Source organism: Pseudorca crassidens, chromosome 15 (assembly GCF_039906515.1).
Source record: "Pseudorca crassidens isolate mPseCra1 chromosome 15, mPseCra1.hap1, whole genome shotgun sequence".
Taxonomy (NCBI): Eukaryota; Metazoa; Chordata; class Mammalia; order Artiodactyla; family Delphinidae; genus Pseudorca; species Pseudorca crassidens.
Window position 1 is genome coordinate 87,906,416 of NC_090310.1, and position 21,091 is coordinate 87,927,506.

The following is a 21,091-nucleotide window of genomic DNA, read 5'->3' on the forward strand; positions in this document are numbered from 1 at the left end:
TCCAGTCCGTCTCTTTTCCACATCACATGTCCTTCTCTGGCTGGTTTAAGACCTCTGTGATCCTGTATTCAGACCACCTGGGGAACCCAGGATAACCTCCCCATCACGGTCCTTAACTGCATCATGCCTGCAGAGTCCCTGCTGTCCTGGGAGGTGACATGCTCACAGGTTCTGGGGCAGGACGTGGGTGTCTTTGGGGGCTCTGATTCTGCCTCCCACTCGGGACGCAGGGACTTGTGACGTGCAGGTGGACCAGCCCCGCCAGAGCGCTGCCCTCACCACACCACGAGGTGATTCTCTGAGCCTCCGCCTGGCTTCTATCAAACCTCGACAGGTCTCTGTGTGAACCCTCCCAGAGGATGGTGGAACAGCTGTGTCCCCTCTGAATGCCTTCTAATCAGATCACTTTGCTTGGGCCAAAGGTCACTGCTGGGCCGGATTAGGAAGCCAGACAGGAAGGGAGCTGCCGGGGGTCGCGGGGACACTGGGCTGCCCTGGGACCTGTGGCCAAGTCTGCAGCCTCAGCCCCCCTGCCCAGTAGGCTGGAGAGAAGTTGCAGGTAAAGGGGCTGCAGGGACAGCCGCCGCAGGCCCGATTCTCATGAACATCCACCCTCAGAGACCCAGCCGGCCTTCACCCTCCCCCCCCCCCAGAGGCTTCCAGCCGTGGCGGGGGCCTGAGTTCCTTTCCTTGGGGCCACCCTTGGCCACGTCTGTGTCCGCGTCCCATCCTGCCTCTTGGTGGCTCTGAGCTCCAGCTCAGTTCACTGCCGGCCCCACCAGGTCAGAGGAGCATGGCTCCCGGGGGGTGGGGACAGACACCGTCATCCTGGTTACAGATTAGAGGGAGGGAGGGCACAGTTAGTTATGACCCTCATGGAAATGTGGTCCTATTTCCAGGGTCCCTCTGGTGAACTTTTAAAAAAAGTAAGAGGTTATTTTTTTAAATAGCAGTTTTAGCTCTACAGGAGAACCATGCAGAAAGTACGGAGATTCCCCATATATCCCCAGCCCCACATGCACAGCCTGCACCACTAACATCCCTACCGGATGGTGCGTTTGTTATAACTGATGAACCTGCATTGACACCTCATCACCACCCAGGGTCCAGAGGTTACGTCAGGACTCACTCTTGTGTTGCACATTCCGTGGGTCTGGACAAATGTATAACATGTGTCCACGATTACAGTATACAGAGTAGTTTCACTGCCCTGAAAATCCTCTGTGCTCTGCCTGTTCATCCCCTGCACACACCAACCTCTGTTGTGTTTTTTTGTTTTGTTTTGTTTTGTTTTTTTAACTGTCTCCATAGTTTTGTCTTTTCCAGAATGTCATACAGGTGGAATCATACAGTCTGTAGCTTTTTCAGATTGGCTTCTTTTTTTTTTAAGATAAATTTATTTATTTATTTTTGGCTGTGTTGGGTCTTCGCTGTTGCTCACGGGCTTTTCTCTAGTTGTGGTGAGCGGGGGTTACTCTTCATTGTGGTGCGCGGGCTTCTCATTGCAGTGGCTTCTCTTGTTGTGGAGCACCAACTCTAGGTGCGTGGGCTTCAGTAGTTGTAGCATGCAGGCTCAGTAGTTGTGGCACACGGGCTTAGTTGCTCCGCGGCATGTGGGATCTTCTGGGACCAGGGCTCGAACCGTGTCCCCTGCATTGGCAGGCGGATTCTTAACCACTGAGCCACCAGGGAAGCCCCCATGTTGGCTTCTTTCACTTAGTTAAAGGCATTTAAGTTTCTTCCATGTCTTTTCATGGCTTGACAGCTCATTTCTTTTCAGGGCTGAATAATGTTCCGCTGTCTGGACGCACCACAGTTTATTTATCCGTCACCTGCTGAAGGACATCCTGGTTGCTTCCAGGTTTTGGCCACTGTGAATACAGCTGCTATAAATACTCGTGTGCAGGCTTTTGTGTAGGAGGGGATCTTCCTTCCCTGCAGCCTCGCAGGCCTAGTGCTGTGGGGTGAATTGCGTCTCCTAAAAGCCTGTATGTCGAAGTCCTCACCCTCAGGACCTCAGAACGTGACCTTATTTGGAAATAGGGTTGTTGCAGATGTAATTAGCTAAGATGAGGTCACCCTGGGGAAGCGTGGCTCCTAACCAACGACTGGTGTCCGTATAGAAAGGGCGCGTTGGGACAGACATGCTCACAGGGAGACGCCATGTACAGATGAAGGTAGAGGTGAGGGCAATGCTTCGACAAGCTAAGGGGTGCCAAGATGCCAGCAGGAGCTGGAGAGAGGCCTGGGGCACATCCTCCCTTGGAAGGAACCGGCCTCGGGAACAGAGCTGGTCTGTGGGGCTTTGTTGTGGTGGCCCCAGGACAGTTCCACGCCCAGTGAGCACGCATGTGTGCCGGGCAGCCTGCACACTACCTCACTGACCTCGGACGCCTGTGAAGGCGAGGCTCTATCACTCGTTTGCAGGTGGGGGTAGGTGGCCCCGGTCGCCCCACTCCCAGCTGGCTTCCTGCAGCCCACACTCAGGTTATGGGGGAGCCAGGGAAGTTTGTGCTCAAAGAGCAGGAGATTGACACTAGCCCTTGACAGTGAGCGAGGGCACCCTGAGTAGCCCCCATGCCTGCAGCCCCGTGGTCCCTTCGGGATTTGGAGTCCGAGGCAGCTCTGCCAGCCTCCCCCGCCAGGCAGTTTGCAGCTGACGAGGCAGCAGCAGTTATTCCTGCAAGAAAAGCAGCGTTAGCTTCTCTTCACTCCTTCGAGCCGGCAGCCAGGTCTCTGAAACCCCATTCATCCAAGCTGTGGGCTGGGGAGGGACCGCGGACAGGGAGGCCGTGGCCAGCCCTGGGATGACCTTGGCTGCTGGAAATGCCCTTTGTGATGTCAAAGTTAATTATTTCTGGGAGAAATGTCAGCTGGGCCCTAATGGGTTGGAGATGTGCAGGCAGAGCTGCTCCCTGGCACACGGGGGGGGGGGTGGCACCAGGGGGGCACCGGGGGGTGCTGGGGGCAGGGCAGGGCGAGGCGCCCGTGTTCAGGCCTGGCACCTATGTGGGCACGTGGGGGTTTGAAACCCCTGCTCCAGGCCTTGGTGGCCTTGGTGAGGGGGGACAAGTAGGGGAGGAGGAGGTCACTGCTCCGGGGTCAGAGTGCCAAGGGCCCCAGGTCCAGAAGTGAGGTGCTGTGAAGGCTTCCTAGCCGGTGCCCACCTCCCTCCCTCCCAGCTCCAGCATGGCCCCTGCTTTGGCCTCCCATTGGCTCCCCTCCTGGACCCATCACTCTCCCTTCCTGGTACTCTCAGGGGTTTCCTGTACCCTTAGAATAAAATCAGAGTTCTCATCCTGACCTACAGCCCCACGTGACCCCCTCCCACCTTCGCTCTCTCAGTCTCTGGCGTCCTTGCATTGTTTTGTTGTTCACGTACATCTTTGTAGCCCCCAGGGCTGCATGTCCGGGATGGGGGCTGTTCCTGAGCCCGGCCCGCCTCACCCCGGGAGCGCTCAGCACATTTGGAATTACGTAGAATTGCAGAAGATGTACACTCTGACCTATTAGGAGCATCGGGGAGCACCGTCACCATGACCCCATGCTTCCGAAGTGCACGTGTTTCTTTTTTCCTTTTTTTTGTTTTTAATAAATGTATTTATTTATTTATTTTTGGCTGCGTTGGGTCTTCCGTTGCTGTGCGTGGGTTTTCTCTAGTTGCGGCGAGCGGGGGCTACTCTTTGTTGCGGTGCGTGGGCTTCTCATTGCGGTGGCTTCTCTTGTTGCGGGGCACGGGCTCTAGGCACGCGGGCTTCAGTAGTTGTGGCGCATGGGCTCAGTAGTTGTGGCTCGTGGGCTCTAGAGCGCAGGCTCAGTAGTTGTGGCGCACGGGCTTCGTTGCTCCGTGGCACGTGGGATCCTCCCGGACCAGGGCTCGAACCCGTGTCCCCTGCATTGGCAGGCGGGTTTTTAACCACTGCGCCACCAGGGAAGCCCCTGAAGTGCACTTGTTTCTGTAACAGCACCTGCCGAGGCCTCTCAACCCATCTAGCCGCACATTAAGAACATCCTTAATGACTTTAATGAGTTTTGTTAAGGGGTTAGGCTCAAAGTAATGGCCGCCTTTAACTGAACAAACACCCCGGGCCAGACGCTCCTCTAGGCGGTGCACACGTCACCTCGGCCAGGCAAGCGTCCTCCGTGGCTGGTATTTTATTTTACAGATGAGGAAGTGCGGGCACCGACGTGACTCGCCCAGGGAGTCGGAGAACACGGCTGAGCCAGGACCAACCCTGGGATTCAGAGCTGGTACCACTTCCTGCAGCGTGTCCCAGGCCTGCCACCCTGACCAGGGCCCCGGGCCTGGGCTCCCGGGAGGACAGACCTCCTGCTGGCCCCTGCACAGGGTGGGTGGTGCAGGCCCCCACCAGGCCTGCCCTGCGGTTGTGGACATCAAAGCTCCCGTGCCTGCCCCGTGCCCCCCAGCTTCCTGGGAGGCAACCCGAGATTAGCTGCCTCAACAATGAAAACTCCCGTTTACTGGCAACGGGGACTATTTCAGGTTTCACCTTTCAGCCAATCAATGCCCCGTCTGCGCGCGGTCAATGCCAGGCTCTCTAGGGCTCAGGAAGCCAGCCGGAGGGTCCAGCTGGGGGCTCCGGGGGTGTCGGGGGTTGGCAGGGTCGGCGAGCCCTGGGGGCCCTGCGGGGGGGCCCTCAGTTCTTACTGGAAGTCAGCGTGCCGCCCTCCTGACCGCACGGTTTGTCGTGAAGATGATGTGTGATGAACACAAGAGGCAGGTATGCGGCAAGCACTCAATGAACGTTAGCGGCACCCATGGTGAGAGCCTCGGGCTTCCTCCACGTCGCCCGTGTTCCCTGGTCTCGGCTGGGGCTCAGAGGGGAGTGCGCTGTGGGTGCCCTGGTGGCTCTGGGGCCCGGGCCCTCCCCAGGGCTGTGCAGGGGGTGGGGAGGGGGCTTTCCTGATACCCGCCCGGTCCCTTAGCCCCGCTCAGGGCGCTTAGCCTCCTTGGCCTCTTTCTCTTCCTTGTCTGGGGGCTGCGTGCAGGGAGCCGGGGCAGGTGGAGAAGGTCCCGCCTGAACCGGGCCCTCCTCCAGGCGAGTCATGACCTCCGCCCCCTCCTTCCCTTCCCAGGGCCATGCTCACGCCGGGCTGAGCCCCTGGCAAGCCTGCACTCGGGGGACCTGGGCTTCGAGCAGCCACCCCTTTTGGACAGTGCCCCCCGGAGAGGGCAGGGGGGCACTCGCTGGACTCGGGCTCGGACCCGGACGAGGCAGTGGCAAGAACAGGGGAGTTTCTGGAACCCTCCTAGGAGGTAGAGGGGGTTCTTGAAATTATCCCTCCCACGCAGGGGGAGACCCCAAGTTAAAGAGCCTCCCTGCCGATCCCACCCCCACGCCCCCAGGCAGCAGGGGCTGGAAAACCAGGACTAACAGGTCACTTTCTGAGTGTGAACTTCTGGAACTTCTGCGTCACGTGTCTCTCTGACCCCTGCGGTGCCCACTGACAGCAGGGGGGTGGGGGGGGTGGCTGGAGAGACGTGCAAAGCCCGTTACAAGGCTTTATCGAGGGTGGGCACCTCCCCCCTGACAGCCCCCGAGGCAATTCTCTTTGGAGAGAAAGCCCCCAGGACACCAGGAAGTCCCCTAAGACATGGGTGGAGGACAAAGGCCTGCCTGCCGCCCTGCCGGGGTGGGGGTCTGCTGTCTTGCCCCCCAGCTTCTGGGCCCAGACGGGGTCTGGGCCTGAGAGGCTGCAGAAACGGGCGCTTCCAGCCTGCCGGCCACCGTCCCGGGCGAAGCTGGGGCCCCAGGGGCCGCCCCGCCACGGTCAGGGGCCTGGCGGGGCTGAGCATTTAGCCCCTGGGCGGGCGGTGGGCTCCTCCGTTCGCAGGCAGTGCCACTGGCATAAGGAGCTTGAGGCACCTGTGCCCGGTTTCGAAGCCCCTGTTTACGCCGTCACTCAGCTTGGCCTTGGGAGACAGATATATTTTTAAGGGGACTCTGACATATTTATTGGTGGGGCTAATTAAAAAGCCCGACCTGATCTCGTGGGGCAGGGGCAGCAGTGAGGTCGTCACACTTAATTACGCTTCTGGAAAGCCGAGCTCGCCGTTAGAACTTACTAGAGAAGTGGTGCTGCCTGGGCTGGCAGGGATCCGGGCGGGGGCTCCGGGCAGGGGTGCTGGGTGAATCCCCGGCCCCTCACAGCTGCCAAGCGGCCTCCAGCCCCGGGAAGGCTCTTTGCTCATCTGTCTCCAGCCCAGGGAGGGGCCCTGAGGAAGCTGGTGGGGCCAGACCGGGGAGGGCGTCTGGGGAAGACGGTGGGGGGGAGGGGAAACCCCTGCAGGGGAACTGGGCTGAGCTGGTGTCTGAGGCGTCGCTGACTGTGCTGCCCCAACTTCTGTCCCGGGGGCCTGCAAAGGTTTACTGAGCATCTACCACGTGCCAGTCCCATCCTCGGGCAGGTCTGGAACATGCCAGGAAGGAGCCAGTGTGCTCTGGGCTCTGGGGGGGACAGTCCCCCAGCGGACCGCTGTGATGGAAGTGGTTGAGGGTGCCCCACGTCATGTGACTTTCAAAGTGCTGTCCTGCTTGTCTGCTGGGCCCTCGCTGCTCAGCTGTGGGGGCGTGACCAGGCGGGCGGGACGGCCCCCTCGGCCTAAAAGGGAGAGTGACTGCAGCAGCTGCCCTCCAGCCACGCCCCCAGGGTCCCCCAGCCCGCCCAGCCCTCTGATCGCCCAGCCCAGCCTGACCTCTTGGGAAAGGCTATTCTGAGTCTGCCCAACAGGTGCCGAGGTGGAGCTGGGGTCCACGATGGTGTCCGCCTCCCAGTGTCCCGCTTGGGCGCCTCTGCCCCCGACTGGACGAGCGCCCCTGGGCTGGCTCTGCAGGGAGGTCTGCAGGCCTCACCCAGGAGCTAGAGAGAGGGCCTGAGCCCTGACCTGGAGGTGGATGCCACCCCTTCCAGGAAGTCCTCCCTGCCTGTCCCCATCCTCTTACCGCGTCACTGCTGATTCTAAGCTGGGCTCTCGGCTGGGGAGGCCTGGGCTGGGTCTGAGCTGGCACTTGGGTCTGAATCTGCACCACCCCCTATGCCAGGCCCCCTCTCCAGGGGCAGGTGCCGAGCCCCCCCGATTCACAGAGGCGGGTCAGAGCCCCGGTGCTCAGCAGACAGGGCACGAGGTGTGGGCCCAGCCAACGTCTCCTGAATGACCGCGTGAATGGACAGGCCCCACCTCGGTGCAGTCTGGGGAAAGGTGCGCAGAGGACCCGCTCCAAGGGGGCTGGCGCTGCTTCTGGGAGATCCCGGCTCCTGGAGAGGGGCCCCGGCCCCCGTGGGCACAGCCTCCAGCCGGGGCCCTCCCCTGTGCCTGCACCCTTGGTTGGAAGGGCCAGACTCAGAGGCATGGCCTGCGGGGGGCTTCCCCATCCCAGAGCCAGCCGAGAACACCCCCATGTCCTCCAGCACCACCTGCCCACCCCCCACCCCCGGCCTCTGGAAAGGAGCCCTGGGGCCTGGGAGCAGCCTGGCACGGCTGCCGTGTCTCAGTAATTAATGCAAACATGGGGAAGGAACCAGAACGGAGGCCGGCGTGGAGGTGGAGGGGTCAGTGGTGGACACAAGGAAATTTATATTTTCTGGCATCCGCCTGCCTCTGCAATGACCTAATCAGAAGGTTTTTTACTGACTGGGCAATAAAATAGCTCATAACCGTGAACGCGCGGTGCTTCAGCAGAACCGGCTGCAGGCTTCGCAGCCTTGGCGAAGGTCACTCCTGGGGCTCGGAGAGGCTGCCTCAGGGGTGGAGGCCTCTGGGGGCTGAGCCCCCCTACACAGGCGGGCCCCAGAGGGCCTAGCGCACTGCAGAGATCCCCCACCGCAGAACCCCAGAGGGTGCCCACGTGGGTGCCCCTTTGGGCCGACCCTGCCTCACCCCCTGCGGCTGCAGGCACTCTGCCCCATCAGGCAATGACCCCAACACCAGCATGGTTTAGCTGATTGACAGTCTCAAAAATCTAGGTGAGATGAGCTCGGTGGAGGGCCGGCTGGGGGAGGAGTTGGGGGCCAGGAAGGATCTCGGGGGGGGAGAGGCAATGGACCAGGGGGACCTGCACAGAGTCATGAACGGGGGGAGGGGAGGGTAACGGGGGCTCCTCACGGCGCCGTGGATGGGACCCCCAGCAGCTGTGGTTCCCAGTTTTGCTGTCCTGGAGCAAGACGCTCACTGCTGCCAGGACCAGAAAGCAGGACTGTCTATCCATCATCTCAGTGAAAATAGCCGGGCCTGTGACACACAGGATCTGTTATTCTCTTCTCGTCCTGGGGGTGGGGGCTGGGGCGTGGGCAGGAAGCACCTGTCGGGGCATCTCCCCAGCAGGCTCTCATACGGCCCCTCAAACTGTGAGCCTTCAGTGGAGCTGAACCTGCATATATGGCCCACGTGCTACCGCCCACGGGGCATCGCTGCCCCGTGGTGCCCTTCCCACGGAGCCTAGGCGTACGTCAGCATTCTTCTCAACATGGCCCAGCTGCCCCAGGGAGATGGAAGGGGCCAAGGACGCGGAGATCACCTGCCCGGGTTCCCTAGGGGAGCCAATGGACGTGACTTGAACTGTGTCCTGAGTTTGAGATTCGGTGTTTTGTTAGTTGTCTGCTCTGCGGGACAGCTGACCACCCAGTTATTCTCTGACAGTCCCCGTGGCTCAGAAGCCCGGCGTGGCTCCTGTGCTCAGGGTCTCCCTGGGCTGAAATCAGGTGTGGCCGGGGCTGAGGTTTCTTCCAGGCTCGGTGAGATTATTGGTGGGATTCGTTCCTGCAACTCCGCGTTGTCTGTGGCTGGGGGCTGGGGGCTGGGGGCTGCCACGTGGCCCCATGGGCCGGCCACAACCTGGCTGTCGGTTCCTTTCCCGAGACCAGCAGGACAACGTGTTTCTGTGCTGTTCCCTTTGAAGGGCTCGCCTGATTAGGGCTGGCTCACCTGGCAGAACATTCCTTCTGATGAACTTGCAGTTGGTAGATTAACGCCCTAAGCCTGGGAGTGATTCCCCACCACGTTCCTGGTCCTGCCCTTGCGCAAGGCGGGGTTGGGGGGCATGGTGCAGGGATTCCGCCTCCCACAGGTTTGTTTTCAGAGGAAATTGGGGGAGCTCCCCAGGGAGGGGTGGCCAGAGAAACAGCCGAGACCCTGGGCCGAGGGGGACAGAGGGTCCCAAAGACCACGCCGGGAGCCTCTCAGGCTTTGCTGCCCTCTGACCTCGGGAAAGCCTCCCGGGGATTCTGGATTTCCAGCGCAAGTTCCCAGAAGAGCATTTCTCGGGGAACCTTAGCTCACAGCAGGCGAGCGCCGCGACCCTCGGGACTCGAAGTGTTCCAGCCCGCCTGCCGGGCCTGTTCCACATCCACGAGGACTCGGATTCAATGATTTATCAGGTCACATAATAAATTCAAGGAGTATCTCCAAGGTTTTGAGAACCTGAATTTGACTTCCGCCGGAGTTTTACGATCCGGCTAAGCCATCCGTCAGGACTGAGCAGGGCTCCGTTTGGTAAGTGGGACGGCTCTCCGCAGGGCCCCGGTTCTCACTGTCCGAACACCTGCTATCAGGGAACCCGCACTGTCAAGAAGCAAAAGCTTCCTCAGGGGCCCCGGAGTGTGGCCGCACCCACCCTGGCCTGGGAACTTCTGTTGGTCCAGATGCTTAGAAACTTGGCCAGGGCAGAGGCCAGTGGGGGGCTCCAGGGGAAGGGGGGGTGGCCACGGCCAGATGCGGGTTTGGCATCTGACGCGCAGGGCGCGGAGGGAGTGAGGGGTCCACACGCAGGCCTCGCTGCCGGGCGCAGCTGCCCGAGCGGTACACGCGGTACATCCTCTTCTGGGGGGACTGGCCCTGACCCGGATGGTGTGGGCGGGTTGACCCGGCCCCCTCTCTAGGCCAGGCGCTGGGCTGTGCCCACCCTGAGGAACGTCTGCCTACCCTAACGTCCGGGGCTGATGGAGACCCGCCTGCAGGGCCAGGAGGGGCCGTGTTTATGAGGAGTTGGGAGGCTGACCTGGGAGGCTCTGGCGTGGCTGGGGGATTTGTGTGGAGACGTGCCTGCCCACGATGCTGGGGCCTCTGTCAGGAACCCTGTGATGAGACCCCAACTTCCTGCTGGACACGCACCAGCCTCCGCTGGCATCCCCTTGACCGTCACCAGTGGTGGAGCCGGAGATGGGGCAGCCTTTGCCCCGCCAGGCCCAGGATTTCTCGCTGGGGCAGAGCCGGACATGGCGGGTGTCCGTCTGTGATCAGCCTTCTGTGGACGTGTCTGACGTGGCCCCAGAGAGGGGCCCAAGAGCAGAGCAGCCTCTGTGCCAGGAAGGGCAGGTGGAGAGGGAGGGAGGCTGCTGAGCTGTCCCTGCAGCCAGGCTGGGGTCCCTTTCCCCCAACACATACTGGGGGTCTGTGGCTGTGAAGGGCGGCCGCTCCTTCTGCTGACGCTGTGTTTGTGGCCGGCTCTGGGGACGGTGGCATTTACAGGCGTGCAGGTTCAGGGGCCTCCCCCTGCGCCTGCCACCCGCCGGGCTTCAGTAGCCTGACCAATGGTCAGCATCGTTGTTGTGTGACCTGCCATCACCGGCTCCCTTGAGGCGGGGAGGGCACCTCTGAAGTAGTGAGCACCCCATCACAGGAAGCATTTAAGCAAAGCATCCAGCTACTGGTGACAGGAGGGCCGGACTAGGCGACCTCCGGCTCTATCCTAGATCCAGTCCGGCGCAGGCATCCCTGTGCCCATTCGGGGGGGTCGAGATGGGCTGTAACAACTTGGCAGAGCGGGCGGGGGTTCCGGCCTCGGGGTGTGGAAGCTGAAGTGAAGGAGGCCACCCCCCAGTGGAGGCAGAAGGGTCCCCCGAGGGGAGGGCGACAGCACCCCTTCCACACGGCTGCAGGGCCCGCCCCCTTGGGAGGCCACGCCCACAGGCACAGAGCAGCCTGGGCACACTGTGACATTTATAAATGTTACATGCAGGGAACAAAAAAAACTGTCCCAAATTAAGCAAAACCCCAGAGAGCGCCCACGTGGGCCCCGAGCAGCCATCCCGGTGGCGGCTGCGGCTCACCAACAGGGGGTTTGGCGTGGCGGCCTGCGTGGCGGCAGCGGTTCCGTCCCTGACTCCACGTGAGTTTGGCGTTTTTTTTTAAAGCACCTTTATAACAATGGCAGAATGAATATTTATAAGGCAGCGATGAGGGCCCCAGCTAACTGTGGCTGAGGTCTTGCTGGAGCAACACTCCCAGGCTCCCCTTGTCTCAGGGCTCCGGGCTGGGCTCCCAGTGGCGGGACCCCCCCCCCCCGCACCCACCCCCATGCCCCCCACCGCTAGCCTTAGCAAGCAGATAGCAACCTGGCGTGAAAGGGGCATTAGGGGCTCTGGGGCCCTGCCCGCACCGCTGGGCGATGACCAGGGCTCTGGGCCCCACTGGGCCTGGGGCGTCCAACAGGGCAGCCCCAGAGCCCTGAGGTCTACCTGGGGAGAGAAGAAGTTTGAGGGGCTCCCCAGGGAGGGGAGGGGGCAGGGAACAGGTGCCCCTCAGCCATCACCCCTGTGTTTGCCCAGAGCGGGTGGGAAGGGATGGCGCACAGGGCATGTCTAGGCATTGGACACAAAGAGTCCAGTTAGCCAAATGCGCCGGAGCCTGTGCCCAGGTAAGGTGACGCTTGCCCACCTGGTGGACATTCTGTCCCCACGTCCAACACTATGGAGGGGAAACGTTTTGGGGGCTAAATGGGTTTGCAGGTCAACGGTCTAAACGCCTGTGTTTCTGTCAATTCCCCTCACCCTGTAGGTCAGAAGCCAGCTCCCGTGTCACATGGAGGATGGGAGCTCTGCTTGGCTCAGAAGGAAGAGGGACGTGCGACTTGTGGTCAGAAGGGCTTTCCCGCCAGAGAGCCAGACGGGGCTCTCCAGCCCGGTCTGCTCTGTGTGTCCACACCGGCTCAGGCCCCTCGGAGGTGCGCTGCAGGGTTGGAGGCAGGGTTGGAAACAGTTGGCTCTGCTTGCAAACGCAGGATGAACGATGATCGTGGGCATCTGGGACCCTTCCCCTTCTCCCCCCAGAGCCCTCCTGCGCACGGCCTGTCTCCCAACTCCCTGGCTCTCTTGGCCACCAAGGCCATGTTTTTCCCACTCTGCGCTGCTCCCCAGACTCCTGGGAGAGCAGAGCAGGCCTCTGCCAGGCTTCGCACAGCACTCAGCACTGGCTGCGGTGACTGGGACGACCACGTGATGACCGTGACGGGGCAGGAGCCCCCAGAAAGGGCAGGCAGCCCGGGGGAGTGAGGCCACCAGCTGCCCGGTCCCCCAGCTGCGCTGGGCACCAGAACCCGCCTGCAGAGCTGTGAGCCCTTCTGTTTTACAGACTGTTCTGACGGCTGCAGCTCTGCAGGGGCCGGGAAAGCTCTCTGCTGTGATGAGTTTCCACATTTAAGGCAGGATTCCTTAAAACGCCACCAGAAACGGCCCCCGAACCTCCCCACACCCCGGCCCGGGCTTTATGATCAGGGGCTTCTTTCTCCCTGGAAATACGAGTCTGTTGACTGACCCAGAAAAATACTTCCCCAAGGGGGCCTCTGGACCCAGTGGGGTGAGGGGACCTGGCCACCCCCCTTCCTCGCCTTCCTGCCTCTCATTCCCTGTAGGACCGGCCACGGGCGGAAGTGGGAGTACCAGCCCTGTCCTCAGGGGCGATGTCGAGGTCAGCCGGGTGGTGAGGGTCCCTCTGTGGACATGTCTGTGTGAGGAGGGGGCGGGGCACCGGCGCTGGGGCTCAGAGCAAACTCCCTGGCTTCAGTTCATTTTCTTCTAAGATGAGTCCGTGTGAGTCCTCCGCATGGGGGAGGCTTCTGCAGGTGGAGAAGCCCTTGTCACACCCTGCACACACGGCGGCGTGGAGAGGGAGGCGGAGGAAGAGACGGGATGGTCTTTGCCCTCAGAGCAGGAGGGTGACCCCTGAGGGCTCGGAGCTCAGCCTGGACCCCCAGCACTCCTCCCCTCCAGTGCCCCTTGCTCTCGGGGCCTTCCTTTACCTCCCCCCGGAGCTCTGGGCTGGTGGGGGCCCATTGCAGGGCAGGTCCAAGGCCACCCTGCTGACCCGAAGCTGCACTAACCCTCACAGGGGCTCCGGTGGTGCACATGGCCAGGTCCCCGACGTATACTGCGTCTCCACGATGGTGAAGCTGCCACCGTTCTGGCTGGGACGTCTCTGGAAGCAAACTGCTCTCTGCTGACATCATGGCAATGAAATCTAACTTTCTTTCCGAGCTGTTAGGGAGGTTTTCCCACTGCCATCACGGTTATGTACGCACGTTTGTGTATCTGAGGGTCTGGGCACTGGGGTTTGCCGTATGCCTGTGCGTGCGTGCATGTGTGTGTGTGCGTGCGCCTCTGTATGTGTGTGTACCTGAGGGTCTGGGCACTGGGGTTTGCCGTGTGCCTGTGTGTGCTGGCGGGTGAGGGTATGGGCGAGCAGAGCAGGGGGTGGTCAGCTGAGGCTGGGCTGCTGGGCACTCGACATGCACACTGGCACTGGCCTCAGAAAGGCCCCAAGAAGTCCTGCGGGCGGACGTCTTCTCGACCGGCTGAGTGCAGACACCCCCGAGGTGCTATAGGAGCCCCTCTGTGCCTCCAGGTTTGTGGTCTCGCCATCCAGGCAGGAGAGAAGCTGCGTTCACATAAGGTGATGCGTTCACAGAAGGTGATGCATTCACAGGTTCCGGGGGTCGGGATGTGGACCTCTTTGGGGAGGGGCATTATTCTGTCCATCCCACAGGGAATATTCCAGCAGCGACGGGACTGGGCAACGTGATACCCTCCCAAAGTCTGTGCCCGTAGCCATCCTTAGCCCAGAGGGGCAGCAGCCGCCTCTACCCCCCTCCTCCCTGCTCCTGCCGCCCCCTCCCCGGCCTGAGTGGAGCCGGGTGTCGGGGTGTTGGGACAGGTTAGAGTCCATCATTCAGGCCCCTAAGAGAGCAGGAGCTCAGCCTTCACAGCCCAGGGGCCATGCCCGGGTCTGGGTGGTCCTGCGTCCAGGCGGTGGGGGTCAGTGGGGAGAGGGGCTGGGGCTGGACCCTGAGCTCACTTATCTTTTTCTGTTGTTTTTTAATCGAGGTGAAACGCACACAACATAAAATTAGCTATTTACAAGCAAACAGTTCCGTGGCATTTCGCACAGTCACAGCGCCGTGCAAGCACCACCCCTCTCTGGTTCCAGGACGTTCTCCTCCCCGCGAAGGGGGCCCGGTTCCCGTCAGGTGGCTGGTCTCCCCCTCCCTCCGTCTGCTCGGTCTCGGTGGCGTCTCCTGCCCCGGCGGCTCGTGTAATGGGATTGCACGACACGCGCCTTCTGCGTCTGGGCCTGTTCGCTCAGCACCGTGTCTCCTAGGTGGATCCACATGTGGCCAGTGGCTGAATCCCTTCACTGCAGTTTGGCCGCCCACTGGCAGCTGGCGTTGGGTTTCCCCATTTGGCTGCCGTGAGCCCTCGTGTGCGAGTTCCTGTTTGGGTCCTTGTTTCATTTGGGGGCACGTACCGAGGAGCAGAATTGCTGGTTGTGATGGTTTGACTTTTTGAGGAGCTGCCAGACGATTCCCCACAGTGGCTGCGCCGTGTTACATTCTCACCAGCAACACCTGACGTTCAAATTTCGCCACATCCTCGCTGATAACAATATCCCTTGTTATGTTCTGGTTTGGGGCTCTTGTTTTTTCCAGCCGTCCCGGTGGTGTGAGGCGGTGTCCCTCTGCGGTCATTGTTCTGGTGACGACGAGCGTCTTCCGTGGACTCGCTGGAGAGACGTCTGACTGCTCAGGTGCTCCGATGGGAAAGCTGGGCTCATCCCAGCAGAGAGAGGCCATTGCAGAGACTGTGTTGGCTGTTGCCGGAGAGCACAAGTGAAACATTAAAATAAAACCCAGGATTTATTTTGTTTTGTTTAAAGACTCAGGATAGAGCAAAGTGAGCGGGAACAGGGTCTCGTCAGAGGGGACGGCGCTGACCCGGGACTGATGCTGCGAACGGCTCTGGGTGCCTCCTGGGGTGGTGGGTGCCCAGGCTAGGGTGAAGGGGCTTCCACCCTCTGACTGTGGCTCCCAGGGCACTGGCCCAGCCTTGCCCTTCCCCGCTCCAAATAAGACCCCAGCCTCACCTCCACCCCCAGAGCTGAACGTACATTGACATGGGTCCAGCCATATTCACCCTGCCCCCTACGTGCTGCCCACCGCCCCGGCTGCCCAGTGGCCGAGGCATTGACTGACCCACTGATGAGGTCATCCATCCATCCACCCATCCACCCAGTAGCTCCTCTGGTGGGTGAGACAGTGATCCTGTCTGGGGGCTTCCCCGGCTGGGGCCTCGGCCAGGGGCTCTGTCCACACCGCAGCCTTTTCACCACCCAGGAGGGGCTGTGGCCCCACTTCGCAGACAAGGAAGCTGAGGCTCTGAGGTCAGAGTGGCCTCTCACTGTCCCGTCCCACCCAGGCCCCCGAGGGCCTCTCAGTGAGGCTGGAGCCAGGCTCTGTGGGGCCTCCTGGGCTCTGCACCCCCTCTCTTCCCAGGCTGGCAGATGGGGTGGGATGCACGGGAGGGCTGCCTGCCCAACCCTAACCCCCCGCCCTGTGCCCCCAGGGATGGAGCTTCAGGAAATGCTCTCAGGCAGAAGCCACTTCCCCCAGGGGCAGCTCAGGCTCCATTACTGTCCTCAGCGCTTCCAGGAAATCACTGCTCTCCAGCAGCTGCTCCCGGCTCCCCGACCTCGGCTCAAGGGGTGAGGGGCGAGGGGTCCACTGGGCGAGGAACCCAGAAACCACACCTGCCTCCAGTTACCCGAGCTCCAGGGGCTCCTCACTGGGAGACGGTCCCCCAGGCCGGTCGTGGGGACCCCTCCGAGCCCCGCAAGGGGCTCTGAGCAGGGAGCACCTCCACCCCTCACAGCCACTCGGGTACCTCCTGCCCCGTGGGGGGTGGGCCGGCTCTGGGCAGAGGTCCCTCCCACGAAGCGAAGTCCCTGCCTGCCCTTTCCTTCCCTCCCACCTTCTCAGGAGAGGCACCCTATTCCCCGGGGACCGCTCACCTGACCCCTCCCCCCTTTCTCTGTAACCATCTCCCCTGGGTCAGCAAATCTTGCGGACAAACTCTCAAGGTCTGGCCAGGACCTGAGTGCCCCTCCCCGCTGGACCGCAGCATCGCTAAGAAGCGTCACCCCTGGTGGCCTGGGGCTCTGCGGCTCATCCCTGCCCCCGGCAGCATTCCCACCACCTGAGCAGCATTCCCACCTGAGCACCACACCTGTGCCCAGCCCCACCGTAGGTCCGTCCGCCCTCCCGCCTGCCCTCTGTCCTGCCAGCGCCCTCTGCCTGGGTGCTCCCCAGACATTCAGCCGCTGCACCTCAGACGTCCTTTGGGCCCCTCTCCATCCCCGACGGAGGCCTCCCCTGACCTCTGACCTACAAGCCCATCCCTTCCCCAAACTACTCTCTCTGTGGCCCAGGACCTCCTGCTTCGTTCCCCATCCTCTCTCTCCTACCGCCCAGCACAGTAGCCGCTGCTCACACGTGGCTACTGAAACTAAAATTAATTGAATGACATCAAATCGCAGATCAGGTCTGCAGCCCCGCCAGCCGCCCGTGAGCGCTCGGCAGCCACGTGCAGCGCGGTGGCCCGTGGGGGAAGCAGGCACATCCGGCCACGGTGGAATGTTCCACCGGACACGCGCGGCCAGCCCCACGTGGTCTCGGCGGGCGAGCTGCACATCCTTGCTGGTGAATGAATGAGGGAGGGTTGCCTTATCCATCCTCACGCGGGAAGCGCCGTCACGTCACTCACCGCCTTCCTGAGGACATCCAAAGCTCGGTGCCCAAGGCAGGCGACGCTGGGTCTGTCTTTACTGCCCCAGTGAGGGGGCCGGAGCAGTGGCCGGACCGCAGGACGCTGCCCAGCTCTGCCCCCACTGTGTGACCTCGGGCAAGTCAGCTCCCCCTCTGAGCCCCGCTCCTCCCCAGTAAAGTGGGGACAGCAAGACACCTACCTCTTAGGGGTGCTTTGAAGATAGAGGTAATCCACAGAGAAGCTTCTGGAATAGCTGTAGAAGCTGGCTGTGTGGATAAATGGACAGAGCGCTCTGTCGTCTGGCTTGGTCCTGGGGACCTTGGGGACCCCTGGGACGGTCCACACACACCACCCCTTCTCCGGGGAAGGGGGTCCTGTGCCCCGTCCTGGTCTGGAAGGGCTGGGCTGCCACAGGAGGTGATTATGGAGGTGATTCACGGCAGCATCTGCTCCACACCCTCTCCCTGCCCTCACGGCCTAGAGCGTCACTCACAGGGGTGACCCCCACCTCAGGCCCAGCCAAGGGTCCCTGGACTCCCTGACCCTCCCTGCTCAACCTCTGTGAGCCCCCCTCCCCCGCCCACTGCCTGCCCGGAGAGAGGAGGGGGGTGGGGAGGGGAACAGCGGGCACAGGGGGCATGTGCAGCACCAGCTCCGCTGTTGCCCCGCACACTGGCTGCTCTCCCACTGTCAGCTGGAGGACAAGTGGCTTTTGGGTTCCCAGAAATGCACTTGGATGGGGGCAGCTTGCAACCTCCCAGGGTCCACGCCCCGCACCCAGAGTGACCCGAGGGCCGCTTAGAGCTTCCCGGGAGCGCTGGGCCCGCCCCCAGCCCCCCACTCCTCCCAGTCCCGCTCCTGCTCCAGGGCCACCCCCGTGGCACCCCAGCCCCCGCCCCTGCTCTCCCGGCCCGGCCCGCATGGCACTGCTGGGATGCGCCAGCTTCCCTTCCCCACCCTGGGCCGCTCTGGGGGGAGAGGCTGGATCCCAGGGGGTGATCCACAAAGAACGTCCCCACCACACCGGGTCCCAGGGCTGGGACCCTGCGCTCAGGGTGAGAGGCACAGACACCCCATGTCCCTGGCTGGGCCATGCCTGCAAGGCGGCACAGGGGCGGAGGGCTGTGAAATAACTGTCCACAACAGCGGGCCTCTCACCGCCCACGCTCTGGGCGGCCACTTCGGGCCAGAGATGCTAACTGCCCCCTCCCCCTCCCCACGTGAACCCTGCACCTAGCCTTTGGGGAAGTGGGTCCACCCCGTTATTGCCGTCCCCTGTCCTGGTCCTGGGGGACTCCAGGGAGGCGAGGAGACCTGCCCGGCCCACACATGGCGGGGGACGGTCGGCCTCTGTGTCCTGGCCCCCTGAGGATGGTCCCCGTGGGCTGTGCCGGCACACAGCCATGACATCATGCAGGCGTGAGCCCAGGGGGTGTCCAGGCGTAACCAGCACTCGGACCCACGCGGGGTGTCCCGCTCCCACGTGGCCCCGGCTGCAGGCAGGGTAGAGTGTGGCCAGCTCATCACCTGGCTCTCTGTCCAAGGTGACCTGTCGTCATCACGGGCCTGGCTTGGGAGCCTCTGGAAAACTGGCCGGTCCCTCACCCCCTGATTTGGGCCCCAGTTCCGGGCTAAAGGGCCAAGCGGAGGGGGCAGCGGTGGCGCCCAGCCCGCTGGAGGCCAAGGATGGGGAAGGGGCAGCGGGTCTCGGGAGCCGCCGAGTCGCCCCAGGGCACCCCTAGGAGCGGGCTGTGTGGCCGAGAGGTGTCTGCCCGGCTGCCGCGAGGCGCGTCTGTACTGGGCTGGGCTAAAAATAGCAGGGGGATGGCAGGGCAGGGACGGCCGGTGGGAGGCCCGTGGGGAGGGGCCGGGAGGGGAAGAGCCCGGCAGCCTGGGCCCAGGACCGGCCGTCAATGGCGTTGGCGCTCCCACCCTGTTCCCGGTGGCCGGCCAGCCGCGGCCCAGCTGACAGGCTATTTTTTCCCCTGCTTGACTAAATATGGTCAGAGAGCACAGCCCGAGGGGCCACTTGGCCAGGGCGCGTGTTTGGGATGCTTGTCCGGGTATATAAGGACTGCAAAGGTGAGGCCGGCTCCTGATCCGAGGAGGGGGCCACGCCTGCTCTGGCCCCTCGGGTCAGCCCTCCCCTCCCCTCCCCTCCCCCACCTGTGTGGGTCTCGCGTGCGGGCCGGCCGTTCGCCTGTGTGAGCCTGCACACCCTTGGGACCTTCCCCTTTTGTTCACCTGACCTCTACCTTGTGCTGACCCCGGCCGGGGTGCAGGGGTGCAGGGGCGTCCTGCAGACACAGCCCAGGCAGGGAGGGCTCAAGGTGTGCGGCTGCGAGGTCGCTCTTGGTAACTCCGCATAGCCTCCCTCCCTCCCTCCCTCCCTCTCTCCCTCTCTCTCTCTCCCTCTCTCTCTCTCTCTCTCTCTCTCTCTCTCTCTCTCTCTCTCCCTCCCTCTCTCCCTCCCTCTCTCTCAAGATCTCCCTCCCTGCTAAGTCTTCGCTGCTGAGGAGGGCTGGGGGAAGGGCAAGGGTGCGGAGAGGGGGGTGCCTGGTGTCTTCTTTCTTCCTGCCCCCCCCACCCCGCCCCCCAAGTGCGGACGCGTCGGGAGCTCCGGCCTCCCCCACCCCTGCATTCGCGATTGGCTCCGGGAGAAGGTGGATGGCGCTGCCGCGGCTGCAGCAGCATCTCTCTGGGAGCCGCACGGGGCGCATCGTACCCGGGAGCCACGACCCTGAGCCCACGGCCGCGGTCGACAGCCCGGCTGGAGGGGCTCCGCGGTGAGTCCCGCTCAGCCCGCCCGGACGGCCCCCGCAAACTTGCCGGCCGCTGCGGTGGGGGTGTGCCCGCCGGCGAGGTGGGAGCTGTGGTACCGGCGCCGCGTGGCTCCAGCCGGGGGTGCTCTGGAGTTTTCTCTTGGCTCGTGGCATCGTCCGCATTTGGAAAACTGCAGAGCCAGCAGCCAGCAGGGCAGGGAGGGCGCGTCCAGCCGGGAGGCAAGAACTTTGACATAAGGGCATTTTGCAAGGAAGCGGCGCCTCCAGATGGGGTGCGCGGGGGTCGAGGCGCTGGGGTGGGGGCCGCGGGGGCCGGGCGGAAGGTGTGATTAACCCGCAGCCAAGCGCAGCTCGGGTGGGAACGAGGCGAAACTTACCTTGGAACTTGCAGCAATAACCGTGGAAACGCTGGGGGCAGGGGTCCCGCCCGGAGCAGGGGCTGCGGTGAGGCTGCCCCAGGTGGGGACTCCGGACTTTTGCGGCTCTCACAGCCCGGGTCAGAGTGGGGAGGGTCCCTGTGCTGGGCGGGCGCCGCAGGGGCACACGTGGGCGGAGACTTGGGGCTGGAGGGGGAGCAGCCCAGTGGTCTCCTGCGAGAGATCCTGACCTCCACCCCGCTGGGGGCTGGGCGCATTCACAGCTGAAGGGCCTGGGCTTGGCACGGGGGCCCGGTGCCAGCTCACTGCCCCTGTGGGGTCCCCTTGGAGGTGGCTGGGTTCTCCTTTTCTATCAAGGTGGGAAACTTTTTGAAAAGTGGCTGCAGTTCATTTCTGAGTGGATAGAAGCTCGCTGGGGCTCTGGCTGGACCTGGGGTGACTCTCCTGCCCTTTGGGGCTCCCAGCTTTCCCCTGACCTCCAGACACCATCCATACGAACGCCTGGGGGTGGCGATGGGGGTGGGGGGGCGATCCTGGGCCTGAGCCTTGGCCATGCCTCCCATCCTCTGAGGCCTCGTTGGTCAGAGGGCAGCTGGGAAGCTTAGACTTCAGACTCCAGCTATCGCGCAAGGTCCTCTCGAGGCACTCTCCACTCTTGGGGGGCTTGAGGAGAAGTCGGGGGCCCGAGCAGCTGTCTCGGTTGCCCTTTATTTATCCTTGGCTCCGTGAAGATGACACAGGCAGCAGCCCCGTGGAAGTGGGACATCGCTCCCCCGTGTCCTCCTGCCGGGTGGCTCTTCCCTTTTAGTGGGGGCGCCCCTTGGAGCCCTGATCATGCCTCCCCCACCCGCCCCCCCATATAAACGCCAACCCAGCTGCGCCCAGGGCTGCTGCCAAGCCCAGGGACTTGAGAAATCGCCCAGTTGCCTCTGCATGATGCAGGCTCTGCAGACACTGCCCTGCCCCGGGTGGCAGCAGCGCGGGACACCCTCTCTGGGCCCATCCACCCAGGGATGGCTGGGCTGCCCGGTGGAGAGGGGCGGGCAGGGTCACTCCACACTTCGTCTTGCTGACGGAGGGAGAATCAGAAGTCCACGTGGG

The 21,091-nt window shown here is 62.8% G+C and overlaps 1 long non-coding RNA gene across 1 annotated transcript; it reads right to left on the reverse strand.

Moving 5' to 3' along the window:
* Window positions 1-5,970: 5,970 nt before the first annotated feature.
* LOC137208160 (uncharacterized) lies at window positions 5,971-19,207 on the reverse strand. The gene is made up of 6 exons (XR_010935500.1): window positions 18,358-19,207; window positions 17,030-17,235; window positions 13,116-14,878; window positions 12,624-12,851; window positions 11,788-11,965; window positions 5,971-6,624 (listed from the first exon to the last, which is right to left on the reverse strand). It is a non-coding gene; the product is annotated as an uncharacterized lncRNA (long non-coding RNA).
* Between the last annotated feature and the right edge of the window lie 1,884 nt (window positions 19,208-21,091).